The following is an 18,505-nucleotide window of genomic DNA, read 5'->3' as shown; positions in this document are numbered from 1 at the left end:
GGCTCCCTCTCGCAGCCCCTAGAGTGGCTGCATCCGCCCGCCCCCACGCAGCGTCCGCCCCCGAGGATCACTCAGGACGGGGTACGCTGGAGGGGGCGACGCGAGCTGCTAACCCAACGTCCGGACTCTCCAACCTCTGGAGCCCACGGGATGCTGGGACTGGGACCCGCACTCCTGGTGCCTTCCCTCCACACCTTCGAGGGGCCAGGCTTGTTCAGTCTGGGAGCGGGTCCCTCCACCCAGCTGCCGGAGTTTCATACCTTTCAGAGAACACGGCAGGGAAAGCAGCACGAACAGCATCCTCTCTAAGGCGCGCCATCCGGCCCGGACCCCTCACCGCCCGTCCCAGCGCTTCCGGGAGTAACTGGCTAGATGGCGTGGAACATGGCTGCTGGCCCGGCCCAGCAGCCCGGGTGTGGGGCAGGCGTGGGGGGGTTGGGCCTCCAGAGGGAAGGGTGGGGTCTAGAAGCAAGGAGAATGCCAAGGTGTGCGGGATGAGGAGACGGGAGACGTCAGGAGAGGGCCCTCTCGCGTGCAGAGTTAAGTATTGGAGGTGCAACGGTTAAGTGCTTGGCTAACTGAAAGGTGGGCCGTTGGAACCCACCAGCTCAAGGGTTGAAAAGATCTGGAGATGGGCTCCCGTAAAGATTCTAACCAAACAAAATCCAAACCAGTTGCTGTTGAATCAATTCCGACTCATAGTGACCCTATAGGGCAGAGCAGAACTGCCCCATAGGGTTTCTAAGACTATAAGTCTTTACAGAAGCAGACTGCCATGTCTTTCTGCAAAGAACCAACTGGTAGATTCGAACTGTCCACCCTTTGGTTAGTGGCCAAGCTCTTAACCACGGGGCCACCAGGGCTGTGCCATAAAGACTGCAACCTAGGAAACCTTGTGAGGCAGTTCTAAGTTGTCATACAGGGTTGATATGAGTCAGAATCTCTTGATGGCACACAACCATGATTGTACTAAGAAAAATTCCTCCAAGCAGCTGTCTACATGACCCCTGAAGCACGCATGCATGCACGCTATCAAAGCAGTGCGGCCAAAGACAGGAAATTGGAATAGAGACATTATAGAGTGAACAGTGAAAAGGGATTTCTGAGGGACATGCAGCTCAAGCAGAGGAGGTAGCATACAACTAAATGCCCTTCTCCTTCTATTGTTCAATGGTCTTGAGAAAGAATGTGTCCCAGGAATTAACTGTAGCCCAGGATAACTTGAAGACAGCAAATACAGAGGACCAGTCAGGATGCTTCTGCAGTGGTCAGGGTGAGGAGTGATGGTGGTAGTGCAGGTGGGAACAGTGGGCAGGCTTGAGGTGTACTTTGGAGCTTGAGCTGCCAAGAATTGCTGGTGGATCAGACGTATGGGATGAGGGGAACGGAGAATCAAAGGTGACTTCTAGAATTCAGGCTACCATGAGCGCATGGTCACCAGAGCTATTCTCTACCATGTGGAAAACTATGGAGGAACAAACTTGAGAAAATGACCAAACGATTTTTTCTGGACATGTTAGATTTGGATGTCTGAGGTCATCCAAGTGTGAAGAACAGTTCCCAGCTGTGGATACCACTCAGAGGTAGAGTAGTTTTCTGGGTTCTAAGAATTTGGAGATCATCAGCCTATAGCTGATTTGAAAGCCACTGGTGGTGCGATGATTATGCATTTGGGTGCTACCAAAAGGTCTGCAGTTTGAATCTACCAGTCACTCCTTGGAAACCCTGTGGGGAAGCTCTACTCTGTCCTATACGGTCCCTATGAGTCAGAATCCACTCGACAGCGACTTTTTTGTTTTGTTTTAATACTAAGCTCAGAAAAGTTGTGTGTCAGGGTTGTATTTTTTCACAATACTTATTCAAGCAGTTCGAATCTACCAGCCACTCCTTGGAAACCCTATGGGTCAATTCTACTCTGTCCTTTAGGGTTGCTATGAGATAGAATTGACTCAACAGCAATGAACTTAGTCTTAGAGGAGCGCTTTGTCTGTCAAAGCTGAGAGTTTTACTTCATACTTTTTAAAACTGCCATGTCTCATGTTACGTGGCTACCCTTACAGGAGCATTTTTGGTGCTAACTTGACTTGTTCTTGGTGAAGGGCTCTGTATTCATTTTCTAGGGCTGCCATAGTAAATTACCAAAAACTCAGTGTCTTTAAAAAAACATATAATCCAAACAGTCCAAGAAGCTGGATTATATGAAGAAGAAGGGGCATCAGGATTGGAGGAAGACTCATTAACAGCCTAGACATGCAGATGACACAACCTTGCTTACTGAAAGTGAAGACGACTTGAAGCACTTACTGATGAGGATCAAAGACTTCAGCCTTCAGTATGGATTACACTTCAACATAAAGAAAACAAAAATCCTCGCAACTGGAACAATAAAAAAATCACAGTAAACAGACAAAATACTGAAGTCGTCAAGGATTTCATTTTACTTGGATCCACAATCAACACCCATGGAAGCAGCCGTCAAGAAATCAAACGACATATTTTATTGGGCAAATCTGCTACAAAAGACCTCTTTAAAGTGTTAAAAATCGAAGATGTCACTTTGAGGACTAAGGTGTGCCTGAACCAAGCCATGATATTTTCAATCGCCTCATGTGCAGCTAAAGCTGGACAATGAATAAGGAAGGCAAAAGAACAGAAACTTGAATTATGTTGTTGGTGAAGAATAATGAATATACCATGGACTGCTAGAAGAATGAACACACCTGTCTTGGAAGAAGTACAGCCAGAATGCTCCTTAGAAAGGTGGGTGGCAAGACTTGGTCTCACGTCCTCTGGACATATTATCAGGAGGAATCAGTCCCTGGAAAAAGACATCGTGCTTGGTAAAGTAGAGGGTCAGTGAAAAAGACAAAGATCCTCAATGAGACAGATTGAGACAGTGGCTGCAACAGTGGGCTCAAACATCGCAATGAGAAAGGCCCAGGGCTGGGCACTGTTCCGTTCTGTTGTACACAGGGTCGCTATGAGTTGGAACTGACCCAACAGCACCTAACAACAACATCATAAACTCACTGGATCTCCTGGGGATAGAATGTCATATTCAGTGTAGAATAGATAGAGTTTCTTTGTTTGTTTGTTTACCATATTTACTATCACTTACATTTGATAACTTCCACAGTCTGTTGGATCGCTTTTCTTTGGAATGGATACAAACGTGCATCTCTTGCAGTCTGTTGGCCAGGTACCCAGCTTCCAAATTTCTTTGCATAGTGGAGTGGGCATGAACAGTGCTGCATCTGTTTGTTGAACCAACTCAGTGGGTATTCTGTCAGCTCCTGGAGCCTTGTTTTTCGCCAGTGCCTTCAGTGTAGCTTGGACTTCTTGCTTTACTACTACCAGTTCTTGATCATATGCCACCTCATGAAATGACTGAAAGTTGACCATTTCTTTTGGTACTGTGACTCTGTGTATTCTTTCCATCTTTTGTGTGTGTGCTTTAAGCGAAACTTTACAAATCAAGTCAGTCTCTCATACAAAAATTAGTATACAGCTTGCTATGTACTCCTAGTTCCTCTCCCACTAATGAGACAGCACACTCCTTCTCTCAGCCCTGTATTCCCCATGTCCATTCAGCCACTTTCTGTCCCCCTCTGCCTTCTCATCTCCCCTCCAAACGGGAGCTGCCCACATAGTCTCATGTGTCCACTTGAGACCAGAAGGTCACTCCTCACCACTATCATTTTCCATGCTATAATCCAGTCCAATCCCTGTCTGAAGAGTTGGCTTTGGGAATAGTTCCAGTCTTGGGCCAACAGAAGGTCTGGGGATCGTGACCTCCAGGGTTCCTCTAGTCTCAGTCAGATCATTAAGTCTGATTTTTTTATGGGACTTTGAGGTCTGCATCTCACTGCTCTCGTGCTCCGTCAGGGATGCTCTGTTTCGTTCCCTGTCGTAGCAGTCTTCAGTTGTAGACGGGCACCATCTAGTTCTTCTGGTCTCAGGCTGATGTAGTCTTGGATTTACGTGGCCATTTCTGTCTTTTGGACTCATAATTACCTTGTATCTTTGGTGTTCTTCATTCTCCTTTGCTCCAGGCGGGTTGAGACCAATTGATGCATCTTAGATGGCTGCTTAATAGTGTTTTTAAGACTGCAGACGCCACTCACCAAAGTGGGATGCAGAATGTTTTCTTAATAGATTTTATTATGCCAATTGACCTAGATGTCCCCTGAAAACATGGTCCCCCTACTGCTGCCCCTGCTACTCTGGCCTTTGGATCTTTTGGTTTATTCAGGAAACTGCTTTTGGTTTAGTCCAGTTATGCTGACCTCTCCTTTATTGTATGTTGTCTTTCCCTTCACCTAAAATAGTTCTTGTCTACTATCTCATTTGCGAATATCCTTCTCCCTCCCTTTCTCCCCACCCTCATCGCCATCAAAGAATATTTTCTTCTCTGTTTAAACTATTTCTTGAGTTCTTATAATAGTGGTCTCATACAATATTCGTCCTTTTGCAACTGACTAATTTCACTCAGCATAATGCCCTCCAGATTCCTCCAAGCTATGAAATATTTCACGGATTCATCATTGTTCTTGATCTGTGTGAAGTATTCTATCGTGTGAATGTACCACAATTTATTTATCCATTCATCTGTTGATGGGCACCTTGGTTACTTCCATCTTTCTCCTATTGTAAACAGTGCTGCAATGAACATGGTTGTGCATATATCTGTTCATATAAAGGCTCTTATTTCTCTAAGATATATTCCAAGGAGTGGGATTGCCATATGCTATGGTAGTTCTATTTCTAGCTTTTTAAGGAAGTGCCAGATTGATTTCCAAAGTGGCTGCACCATTTTAAATTCCCACCAGCAGTGAATAAGTGTTCCAGTCTCTCTACAACCTCTCGAACATTTATTATTTTGTGATTTGGGATTAATGGCAGCCTTGTTGGAGTGAGATGGTATCTCATTGTAGTTTTGATTTACATTTCTCTAACGGCTAATGATTATGAGCATTTCCTCATGTATCTGTTACCTGCCTGAATGTCTTCTTCGTTGAAGTGCCTATTCCTATCCTTTGCCCATTTTTAAAATGGATTATTTGTCTTTTTGTTATTGAGTTTTTGCAATATCATGTAGATTTTAGAGATCAGATGCTGATCGGAAATGTTATAGCTCAAAACTGTTTCCCAGGCTGTAGGCAATCAGTTTACTCTCCTGGTGAAGACTTTGGATGAGCATAAGTGTTTGATTTTTAGGAGTTACCTAATTTCTCTTTGGGTACTTGTACATTGTTAGTAATGTTTTTTGTTACAATCCCACCCTAATCCTCTTTAACATAAAATTACAATCACAAAATGGAGGACAACTACAGAACACTGGGAATCATGGCCTAACCAACTTGGTACACACATTTTTCGGGGGGGGGGACATAATACAATCCATGACATCCACCTTTTAGTATATTTTGGGGACTGGCTCTTTTAGTCAGAAACAGGTTGAATAAAAGTGCTTACTTACCAGCAGTTTCCCAGCAGTGTTGGTGACGGATCCCCAGTTGGATACACACAATCACACTGAGTGCATTTGCGGTGCCTCAGCAAGTCCCACTTGCCTTCGTAACACTGATCTTTAGAACAAAACACAGCTCTGTAAGCAAGTCAGTTAAAAATAAAGGCATTGGATATTGAACATCACTAAAGACATAAGTGCATATTGGTTCTGTGTTGGTTGCCAGAATCTAATTCTCTTAATTAATTCATATTTTTTGTAGATATTTTTCTTGCTCCATATACCCAGAGTTCTGTGTACATATAATGAACATTCTACACGTAGGTTTCTCGCAAATATTACCCAATGTCATTCATTTTTTTGACCATTCACTCAATGTTCAAGAATAAATTGAAGTATAGGAAATATTCTTATGGTTATTTAACTCTAAGGATGAAGAAATTGCATAGCGGGTCTTGGCTCCCTTTAGAAATTCTCTACCTGATGCAGTTCCGCACAGCAACACGGACCTTCATCTCAGCACAGGACGAAAGACAGCTTTGTCTCAATATTTGCCACTGCTCTTCACCTTCTACTAAGGTAAAAATTCTTCAGCCTGCCAAGAGCATTGTTCAAGAATTGGCTCCAAATCTCTCCTTGAAAAGTACAGTGAAAAATCTTATAAAAATGTTAAGTTTTATTATTAGGCAAACCACTATTTTGTCAAATCATCGTCTCTATATAAATTTTTCACCACTATGTGGCTTAAGGCAGCAATCAGGTGTGTAATAATGTGTATATCATTACATTTCAAATTATAAAGTGATGTTCCAATGGTTTAAAGAGTTGGAGGGACTATTGTGGCTAGAGAATATTGAATCAAAAAATATTTTGACATGAAAGTTTCAACAACAAATATGTTCCATAACTGTAGGTGTACTTGTAGATAAATATTTAATGTAATAATTCGGATGGTTAAAAAAGACAAAAACAAAAACACATTAAACAGCAGAATAAGTCAATAGATGTCTATTATCATGACAGATACAAACAAAAAACAAAGAATAAAAAATAAGTGCAGCAGAGGTTACCAGCGTTATGTAAAAGAGAGGAGCATCTTGACACCGAAATAAAGCAGCTAGATGCTTCAAAATGTGCATCCAGCAGCTTTTCCTTTTAGCAGGTGTTGCAATTTCTGATTTATTGGAATTAAACTAGTTGTCCATGTCATTCACGTATTATTTTAGTGCAATAAATCATTTTACAAGTCTCATGCTGTAGAAAAAATGCTTAAATCATTACATAGACATAGCTTTGCTCACAACTCTTCCCATTCTGAATCCATTACTTTTCCCTTTACCACTTCCTAAATAGCTTTGAAAATCTTCGCAAAGCTGTAAACCCAAGTTCTAGTCCCACCACCATTTTATGTGATACTGATCACTCTGTATCCCTGTGAAGTCTTTTTTTTTTTTTTTTACATCGTCACTATTGTCGACTCAACATGTTTACTGCCTTATTGCGCTCTTTACCTGTTGTTGAAGCCTTGGTATTTACTTTCAAATGTCTTTCTTATTTCTCTACCTTAACAGTTAAAACAGTGTTTCATTTTATTTGCTGTTGTTGTTTTCTTTTATTATATTTCTTCTTGTCCACTCAGGCATGATTAAACATATGGGTAATTACATTTTTGTGGAGACAGAATGGGATTTAGAATCAAGTTTCAATTACCCGGGTTTTACTTCCTTCATTGACTAGCTGTATATCGGCAATACTTACTGACTATAAAACTTAATTTCAACATTTGTAAAACAGGTTACAATCTATGCTTTTTTTAGATATATACATTTTTTAAAATTTCAAAATATAAATTCACCAAAAATGATGTTAACATTTAGATTTTTCTTGTGATAAAAAAACTAAACCAAACCTGTTGTCATCAAGTTGATTCCAACTCATACCGACTCTATAGGACAGAGGAGAGCTGCCCCATAAGGGCTTCCAAGGAGTGGCTGGTGGATTTGAACTGTCGGCCTTTTGGTTAGCAGCCAGGTTGTAATCCACTACATCACCAGGACTCCTTTCTTGTAATAAGTCAGATAAATTGATAAGCTTATATTCCAGCTATGTATTTAGTGCATGCAATATGTCAAAGAGAATTGTAATGTTTAAAAGTTTAAAATGTAAATTGATCAAAAATTATAATAAATTCCAAATAAGTAAGATAAAATGATTAGCTCCAAATCTCAGTAGGGGTTTAAATGTCTTTGAGACCAGTTGGTGCTCCTGTTTTCACCCATTCTCAATGGCACAAACTCAGCATCAGTCTCTGAATAGTGATTATGATGCTAACCCTGTAGACGATCAGGAGTGGTTAGGCTACTATTTTCACATGTTTTGCTGGCTAATAGATCTAAATTATCTTTACTGTCTAATATTTTTTATCTTTTACTTCTGGAGAACGAAGTCAATTGTTCATGTCGTATTATGTATGGTACAGCCTAGAGTGTTTGTAGTGTTCAATACTTTAAATTTCTCACCACTTTCATCATTACTTTTTTGTATAGGAAACTCAGGAATCAAATATTTTATACTGTCCAGCAATGCTTACATTGTAAGTATAAAGTGGGAGCCATTATAACGTTAAGGGAAATATCATTGATACAATGTTGGCTTTTTAATTAGGCAGATTTGTCTTTGTAATCCCACTCTGCCCTTAATTGGCTGATGACTTTAAGTATGCTTCTTTACTTTCCGTAGCCTTGATTTACTCACCCACAGAATGGGACGATGACCTTCATCTGGAAAGAATATACATATATACAGACGTATGAAGCTTACTTCTGACAATACTAACAAATATTGCTATTTTTTTTTTTTTTGCCTTCTTTACTCCAAGCTTCTAGACGGTTTACTCAGTTACATTTCCTTCCTTCCTTTCTTCTTTCTTTCTATGCTGCCTCTTTTTGTTTCCCTTTCAGTTTTATTGTGAATTCATAAACGCTAGGTTGAATTTCAGTGTTTATATGCTATTGGGGGTATGCATATAAGTAAGCAAATTTAGCTTCCTGAAATTGAAATGTAGGTAATTCCTGCACTGTCTGCCTCACATGACATGCGAAAGTTATTTAAAATAGTAAGAAAATATAAATATGTTACTTATTATCTATTGAATCCATACATCAGGCTAGATAACTTAACTGTCATGTTGAAGTGATAAATTTATAAATATGTTAATATTTTGTTATTAATGTAAGAAGAGTAAGTTAGAAACCTAATATGAAGAGCAGGTAAGGATTTCAAAAGGATTGGTTCTCAGAAGAGTAGGACTAGAACAGTAATAAACAAAATGTAAAATATGTTCGTAGCAGGAACATACAGAAGGTTGCTTCTACAATGGTGTTTAAAATAGAATAATGTATATTTGATTAGACAATCATTTATGGGAATAAAAAGATTAAGAAAATTTATCCTTACCTGCAAAATCTTAGAACCAAAAAACCAAACCAAACCCAGTGCCGTCGAGTCGACTCCACTCCTACTCATGGCGACCCTATAGGACAGAGTAGAACTGCCCCATAGAGTTTCCAAGGAGCGCCTGGAGGATTCAAACTGCTGACCCTTTGGTTAGCAGCTGTAGCACTTAACCACTATGCCACCAGGGTTTCCACAAAATCTTAGAAGCAGCAACATATTCATCATATTTCATCCAGAACTTTCCTGATGTCCTGCAGTCATGCATTTAAAGTCATTTTTGCAGAAACATTCATTTTTATAGCTACTTACCTTCCTGGTGATTACATCATTGGCTCATAAAGACGAGAAAAAGAACCAAATGCAATTTGGCTGTCTTGACTGGGTCCCAAAGAAGACTATTAAGTTAAACAAATGAATAGAAACATCTTAAATAAGCAATATCTTCTATGTGCAACTGCTTGTGTGTGGCACCAGGAAAATAAACACTAATCAAGGTAATTTTAATTCCCAGTGAAATGAAACATCATATGGAAACATGGGGATTTTACTCTCCCTTGATAATTACATCATCTAGAATCATCTCATGTGAGATTTTTATCATAAAGGAAGGGTCCATGGAAAGGAAATGCCTGACTGGAGCCCGCTGTGGATTATTCTTAATTGCCTCTCCACTCTCACATTCCCAAAAGGAAGGAGGATATCAGGGCTTAATATGACTCAAGTACAGCATGAAAAAATGGAATATGTTTGCAAATGTCAACACAACTATTTGTAAAATAATTAGATATTTATTAAATCATTTTGTGAGAAATGAAGTGGCTCTGATCAGACTTAAATAAATGGGTTGACTAATTTTTTTTTTGTTGTTAATATTTGAATGTACCATGCAACTAGGTTGATGGAAGTTGTATATAAAAGTTATCCAAATCACTCAGTAGGATCATTTCAAAGAATCTGAAAAAAGTTAGGAAAATAAATTTGAAATACTGTGGCACTATGAGTCAACCAGAATTACAGAGCGTTCAGTAAATTGGAGTAAAAAAGAACTGAAGGTATCATTTTCAAGTCGATTGTTGTTAGGTGCCATCAAGTCTGTTCTGACTCATAGCCAAACTATGTATCACAGAACAAAACACTGCCTGGTCCTGTGCCATTCTTACAATCGTTACTATGCTTGAGCCCATTGTCGCACCCACTGTGTCAATCTCTCTCTTTGAGGGTCTTCCTTTTTTTCCACTGATCCTGTACTGTACCAAGCATGATGTCCTTCTCCAGGAACTGATCTTTCCTGACAACATGTCCAAAGTATGTAAGACACAGTCTCGCCATCCTTGCTTCTAAGGAGCATTCTGGTTGTACTTCTTCCAAGACAGATTTGTTCCTTCTTTTGGCAGTGCATTCAATATTCTTTGCCAAGGCCACAATTCAAAGGTGTCAATTCTTCTTTGGTCTTCCTTATTCATTGTCCAGCTTTCACATGCATATTAGGCGACTGAAAACACAAGGGCTTGGGTCAGGTACACCTTAGTCTTCAAGGTGACATATTTGCTTTTCAACACTTTAAAGAAGTCCTTTGCAGCAGATTTACCTAATGCAATGCGTCTTTTGATTTGTTTAATTTTTTAAATTTTGTTGTGCTTTAAGTGAAAGTTTACAAATCAAGTCAGTCTCTTACACAAAAACTTATATTCACCTTGTTACATACTCCCAATTGCTCTTCCCCTAATGAGACAGCCTACTCCCTCCCTCCACTCTCTCTTTTCATGTCCATTCCTCCAGCTTCTAACCCTCTCTACCCTCTCCTCTTCCCTCCAGACAGGAGATGCCAGCATAGTCTCAAGTGTCCACCTGATCCAAGAAACTCACTCCTCACCAGCATCCCTCTCCAACCTATTGTCCAGTCCAATCCCTATCTGAAGAGTTGGTTTCTGTCCTGGGCCAACAGAAGGTCTGGGGGCCATGACCACCAGGGTCCTTCTAGTCTCAGTCAGACCATTAAGTCTGGTCTTTTTAGAGAATTTGGAGTCTGCATCCCACTGCTCTCCTGCTCCCTCAGGGGTTCTCTGTGTTCCCTGTCAGGGTAGTCATCAGTTGTAGCTGGGCACCATCTAGTTCTTCTGGTCTCAGGCTGTTGTAGTTTCTGGTTTATGTGGCCCTTTCTGTCTCTTGGGCTCTTAATGACCTTGTGTCCTTGGTGTTCTACATTCTCCTTTGATCCAGGTGGACTGAGACCAATTGATGCATCTTAGATGGCCGCTTGCTAGGGCCGAAGACCCCAGATGCCAATCTCCAAAGTAGGATGCAGAATGTTTTCTTAATAGATTTTATTATTCCAATTGACTTAGATGTCCCTTGAAACCATGGTCCCCAAACCCCTGCCCCTGCTACTCTGGCTTTCGAAGCGTTCAGTTTATTCAGGAAACTTCTTTGCTTTTGGTTTAGTCCAGTTGTGCTGACCTCCCCTGTATTGTGTGTTGTCTTTCCCATCACCTAAAGTAGTTCTTATCTACTACCTAATTAGTGAATATCCCTCTCCTTCCCCCCTCCCTCCCATCTCTCTTAACCATCAAAGAATATTTTCTTCTCTGTTTAAACTATTTCTCAGTTCTTATAGTAGTGGTCTTATACAATACTTATTCTTTTGTAACTAATTTCACTCAGCATAATGCCTTCCAGGTTCCTCCATGTTATGAAATGTTTCACAGATTTATCACTGTTCTTTATCAATGTGTAGTATTCTGTCGTGTGAATATACCAAAGTTTATTTATTCATTCATCCGTTAATGGGCACCTTGGTTGCTTCCATCTTTTTGCTATTTTAAACAGTGCTGCAATGAACATAAGGGTGCATATATCTGTTCCTGTAAAAGTTCTTATTTCTCTAGGATATATTCCAAGGAGTGGGATTGCTGGATCTTACGGTAGTTCTATTTGTAGCTTTTTAAGGAAGCGCCAAATTGATTTCCAAAGTGGTTGTACCATTTTACATTCCCACCAACCGTGTATAAGTGTTCCAATCTCTCCACGACTTCCCCAACATTTCTTGTTTTGTGTTTTTTGGATTAATGCCAGCCTTGTTGGAGTGAGATGAAATCTCATTGTAGTTTTGATCTGCATTTCTCTAATGGCTAATGACCATGAACATTTCCTCATGTATCTGTTAGCTACCTGAATGTCTTCTTTAGTGAAGTGTCTGTTCATATCTTTTACCAATTTTTTAATTGTGTTATTTGTCTTTTTGTAGTTGAATTTTTGCAGTATCATGTAGATTTTAGGGATCAGGCACTGATTGGAAATGTCATACCTAAAAACTTTTCCTCAGTCTGGGTTATCTTTTAACTCTTTTGGTGAAGTCTTTGGATGAGCATAGGTGTTCGATTTTTAGGAGCTCCCAGCTATCTAATTTTTCTTCTGCATTGTTAATAATGTTTTATATACTGTTTATGCCATGTATTAGGGCTCCGAACAGTGTCCCTATTTTTTCTTCCATGATCTTTATTATTTTAGATTTTATATTTAGGTCTTTGATCCATTTTGAGTTTGTTCTTGTGCATGGAGTGAGGTATGGGTCTTGTTTCATTTTTTTGCAGATGGATATCCAGTTATGCCAGCATCATTTGTTAAAAAAAACTGTCTTTTCCCCGTTTAACTGTTTTGGGGCCTTAGTCAAATATCAACGGCTCATATGTGGATGGATTTATGTCTGGATTCTCAAATCTGTTCCATTGGTCTATGTATCTGTTGTTGTAGGAGTACCAGGCTGTTTTGACTACTGTGGCAGTGTAATATGTTCTAAAATCAGGTAGAGTGAGGCCTCCCACTTTATTCTTCTTTTCCAGGAATGCTTTATTTATCTGGGGCCTCTTTCCCTTCCCTATGAAGATGGTGATTTTTTCTCCATCTCATTAAAAAATGTCATTGGACTCACTAGACCTGGATTGGACTGGACAACGGATTGGAGAGAGAGATGATGAGGAGTGAGCTACTTGTATCAGGTGGACACTTGAGGCTATGTTGGCATCTCCTGTTTGGAGGGAAGATGGGAGGGTTAGAAGCTTACAAAATGGTCACGAAAAGAGAGACTGGAAGGAGGGAGCGGGCTATCTCATTGTGTAGTAAGGTGTATATAAGTCTATATGTGAGAGACTGACTTGATTTGTAAGCTTTCACTTAAAGCACAATACAAATTATTTTTAAAAAGTTGGAATTTGGCTTGGAATTGCATTAAATCTATTGATTGCTTTTGGTAGAATAGACATTTTTATAATGTTAAGTCTTCCTATCCATGAGCAACATATGTTTTTCCACATAGGTAGGTCTCTTTTGGTTTCTTGCAGTAGCGTCTTCTAGTTTTCTATGTTTAGGTATTTTACATCTCTGGTAAGATGTATTCCTAAGTATTTTATCTTCTTCGGGGCTATTGTAAGCGGTATTGATTTGGGGATTTCCTTTTCGGTGTTCTTTTCGTTGGTGTAGAGGAATCCAACTGATTTTTGTATGTTTATCTTGTATCCCGATACTCTGCTGAACTCTTCTATTAGTTTCAGTAGTTTTCTGGAGGATTCCTTAGGGTTTTCTGTGTATAAGATATGTCATCTGCAAATAGAGATACTTTTATTTTTCCCTGCCAATCTGGATGTCTTTATGTCTTTATCTAGCCTAATTGCTATGGGTAGGACCTCCAGCACAGTGTTCAATAAAAGTGTTGATAAAGGGCAAACTTGTCTGGTTCCCTATCTCAAGGGGAATACTTTCAGGCTCTCTGCATTTAGGATGATGTTGGCTATCGGTTTTGTATCAAAGCCCTTTATTATGTTGAGGAATTTTCCTTCTATTCCTATTTTGCTGAGAGTTTTTATCATGAATGGTGTCGAACTTTGTCAAATGCCTTTTCTGCATCAACTGATGAAATCATGTGATTCTTGTCTTTTGTTTTATTTATATGATAGATTACATTAATGGTTTTTCCAATGTTGAACCATTCCTGCATACGTGGTATGAATCCCATTTGGTCATGGTGAATTATTTTTTTGATATGTTGTTGAACTCTATTGGCTAGAGTTTTGTTGAGGATTTTGGCATCTAAGTTCATGAGGGATATAGGTCTGTAATTTTTGTGTGTGTGTGTGATGTCTTTATGTGGTTTTGGTATCAGGGATATGGTGGCTTCACAGAATGAGTTTGGAAGTATTCTGTCCTTTTCTGTTCTCTGAAATACCTTTAGTAGTAGTGGTGTTAACCCTTCTCTGAAAGTTTGGTAGAACTCTTCAGTGAAACTGTTCGGGTCGGAGCTTTTTTTTGGGGGGGGAGAGTTTTTTGATTACCTTTTCCACCTCGTCTTTTGTTATGGGTCTATTTAGTTGTTCTACCTCTGTTTGTGTTAGTTTAAGTAGGTAATGTGTTTCTAGGAATTCATCCATTTCTTCTAGGTTTTCAAATTGTTAGAGTACCATTTTTCAGAGTAATCTGATATGAGTCTCTTAATTTCAGTTGGGTGTGTTGTGATATGGCCCATCTCATTTCTTATTCGGGTTATTTGGTTCCTCTCCTGTTTTTCTTTTGTCAGTTTGGCCAGTGGTTTATCAATTTTGTTCATTTTTTTCAAAAACACTAGCTTTTGATCTTGTTAATTCTTTCAATTGTTTTTATGTTTTCTATTTCATTTAGTTCTGCTCTAATTTTTATTATTTGTTTTCTTCTAGTGCCTGTGAGTTTCTTTTGTTGCTCTCTTTCTATTTCTTCAAGTTGTAGAGATAATTCTTTCATTTTGGCCATTTTTTCTTTTTGTATGTGTGCATTTATTGATATAAATTGGCCTCTGAGCACCGCTTTTGCTGTGTCCCAAAGGTTCTGTTAGGAAGTGTTTTCATTCTTATTGGATTCTATCAATTTCTTTATTCCATCCTTATTTTTTTTTTTTTAATGTCTTCTATAATCCAATCTTTTTGGAGCAGGGTATTGTTCAGTTTCCAAGTGTTTGATTTCTTTTTCCTGTTTTTCCTGTTATTGATTTCCACTTTTATGGCCTCTGGTCAGACAAAATGCTTTGTAATATTTCAATGTTTTGGATTCTGCTAAGGCTTGTTTTATGGCCTAATATGTGGTCTATTCTAGAGAATGTTCCATGTGCACTAGAAAAGAAAGTATAGTTGGTTGCTGTTGGGTGGAGTGTTCTGTATATGCCTATGAGGTCATGTTAGCTGATTGTGGCATTTAGATCTTCCGTGTCTTTATTGAGCTTCTTTCTGGATATCCTGTCCTTCAGCGAAAGTGGTGTGTTGAAATCTCCTGGTATTATTGTGGAGCTATCTATCTCACTTTTCAATGCTGATAGAGTTTGTTTTATGTATATTGCAGCCCTGTCATTGGGTGTGTAAATATTTAATATGGTTATATCTTCTTGGTGTATTGTCCCTTTAATCATTATATAGTGTCCTTCCTTATCCTTTCTGATGGATTTAACTTTAAAGTCTATTTTGTCAGAAATTAATATTGCTACTCCTGCTTTTTTTGATTGTTGTTTGCTTGATTTTTTTTTCCATCCTTTGAGTTTTAGTTTGTGTTTCTAATTCTAATGTATGTTTCTTGTAGGCAGCATATAGACGGATCTTGTTTTTTAATCCATTCTGCCACTCTCTGTCTCTTTATTGGTGCATTTAGTCCATTTACATTAAGAGTAATTATGGATAGGTGTGCATTTAGTGCTATCATTTTGATGTCTTTTTTTGTGTGTTGACAGTTTCTTTTTCCCACTTGATTTTATATGCTGAGTAGATTTTCTTTATATATTGTCTTTTCCTCATATTTGTTGTTGTTGATTTTGTTTCTGCTGAGTCTGTATTTTTCCCTTGTATTTTATTTTGATGAGTAGGATAGTTTGTCTCCTTTGTGGTTACCTTATTCTTTACCCCTATTTTTCCAAATTTAAATGTAACTTCTATTTCTTTGTATTGCCATATTTTCCTCTCCATATAGAAGGTGTATGATAACATTTCTTACTCCCTCTTTATTATTCTAATGTTGTCTTCTTTTATATGATAACATTGCTGTTACCCTGTTTTGAGCTTTTTTTTTTTTAAATAATTTTGCTTTGTTTTTTTGGATTTCCCCATCTGGGTTGACTTCTGGTTGCTCTGCCCAGTGTTCTAGTCTTTGGTTGATACTGATATTATCGATTTTCTAGCCAAAGAACTCCCTTTAGTATTTCTTGTAGTTTTGCTTTGGTTTTTATGAATTCTCTAAACTTCTGTTTATCTGGAAATGTCTTAATTTCACCTTTATATTTGAGAGACATTTTTGCTGGATATATGATTCTTGGTTGGCAATTTTTTCCTTCAACTTTTTATATGTCATCCCATTGCCTTCTTGCCTGTGTGGTTTCTGCCTAGTAGTCCAAGCTTACTCTTATTGGCTCTCCTTTCTAGGTGACTTTTCCTTTATCCCTAGCTACCCTTAAAATTCTTTCTTTATCTTTGGTTTTGGCAAGTTCAAGTATAATCTGTCTTGGAGACTTTCTTTTGACATCTGTCTCATGTTCAGTTAGATGAGTATCTTGGATAGATATCTTCTCATCTTTCATGACATCAGGGAAGTTTTCCGCTAAAAAATCTTCAACAATTTTCTCTGTATTTTGTGTTATCCCTCCCTGTTCTGATACTCCAATTACTCGTAGGTTATTTCCCTTGATACAGTCTGCCATGATTCTTAAGCTTTCTTCATTTTTTTAAAAATTCTTTTGTCTGATTTTTCTTCAAACATATGAGTGCCAAGTGCTTATCTTCAAGTTCAGAAATTATGCCTTCCATATGCTCAAATCTGCTTCTCTGGCTTTCTATTGGAGTTGTTTATTTCTTTAATTTTATTGTTAATTTTCTGAATTTCTGATTGCTGTCTGTCTATGGATTTTTCCAGCTTATGAAATTTTTCATTATGTTCCTGAATAATCTTTTTAATTTCTTCAATTGCTTTATCTGTATGTTCCTTGGCTTGTTCTGCGCATTGCCTTATTTCCTTCTTGATGTTTTGAAAGGTTCTGCATATTAATGTTTTGTTTTCTGCCTCTGGTAATTCCAGGAATGCACTTTCATCTAGAAGATCCCTTGATTCTTTGTTTTGAGAGTTTGTTGAGGTGATTATGGTCTGTTTCTTTATGTGACTTGAAATTGACTGTTTTCTCTGAGCCATCTATAAGTTATTGTATTAGTTTATTTTATGTTTGCTTACTGTGTCATAGCTTCTTGCTTTGTTTTGTTTTGATATGCCCAGATGGGTTGCTTGAGTGAGCTAACTTGATTATTTTCAATTTTGGTGCTCTGATGTCCTCTCACCAGATGGTTAGAGCTGTTATCAGGCAGATCAGTCTAGGAGTGCATTCAGTTTTCTTGTATGAATTCAGCTCAGTTGTCTAGGTAGCTGATCATCAAGTGTGTGGTGCAGGCTGTGTCCTACACCCTTAGAGGGGCAGGGGTGATTGGTGCAGGTACCTGTATCTGGTTGTAGCAGGTGGTCATACTCTGAACAAGGCAGGGGGCTGAGAATCATCCCCCAAGTGTCTCTGAGGAAAGTGTGCCCCTATTCCCTAGAGTGTACAGTTGGGTGGGTTCTTTAGATGGACCATGAGCACCCAATATTTTTGGTTGTAAGGACTGAGAAGTACCAGTTATCCTCGGACCCCTTTTGTGGTTGGCTGGGTGACCTGAGTGGAGCCATCTGTCCTTAGGCCCCTGATATGGGTAGGTGAGGACCCTGTTTAATAGGCAAAGCAATGTCAAACATCAAACACCCACCTTTCCACTGCACAGCTGAAATAGTTGCTGTCTGCCAACAGGGGCCTATTCTCCTGAAATAGGCCCAGACAGGTCCATGCAGAGGGGAAAGGTTGTCAAAGTCCATGGACCGCTTATGTCTGATCAGGAGCTGCTTCTGTCCTGAGCTTCCCTGGTTAATGGAGCTGGTAAATTAAGATTTTCCCCAGTTGCAAATTTACTCCTTCTCAAAGCCTGTGAGGATGGGTCTAGGCTCTAAACAGGACCTATCTCAGGCCCAGGGAAGTCAGCCACTGAAGCCATCTTGGGAGTAGGGGGGTGGGGGTGCAGAGTGGGGATTGCAGTGAAATATATGAAGGTAATTAGCTTTTGCTGAGAGCGCCATTCTTCTCTGGTTCCAGAGGTCTGAGTAGGCTGTATGGCTGGCTGCTTCTCCCTGAGGAAACTGTGGCCGAACGCTAGTACCAACCAGCCACTGCAGCTCCTGGGAATGGTGCCTGAGGGTTCCCCATGATTCAGGTCTGGTAACTCCTCTCCACTTCTGAACCATCTCTTCCTCCCCCTGCCCCTCAGTTCTTTTTCTAAGCTTGCCTTTGATACTCAGCGCTCCTAGCTTGTCATAAATATACTTGTTTCACTTGTTTTTTCAGGTGTTTGTTGTAAAGAGAGCTCGCTGGAAGCGCCTGTCTATTCTGCCACTTTGGCTCTGCCTCTGGAAATAGCATCTTTTGATTTCTTGATTGCTGCTGCTATGGGTATTGATTGTGGATCCAAGTAAAATGAAATCCTTGACAACTTCAATCTTTTTTCTGTT

The sequence above is a fragment of the Loxodonta africana genome, unplaced genomic scaffold, assembly GCF_030014295.1.
Source record: "Loxodonta africana isolate mLoxAfr1 unplaced genomic scaffold, mLoxAfr1.hap2 scaffold_61, whole genome shotgun sequence".
Classification (NCBI taxonomy): domain Eukaryota; kingdom Metazoa; phylum Chordata; class Mammalia; order Proboscidea; family Elephantidae; genus Loxodonta; species Loxodonta africana.
The sequence above is the reverse complement of the archived record's forward strand: the minus strand, read 5'-3'. Positions refer to the sequence as shown.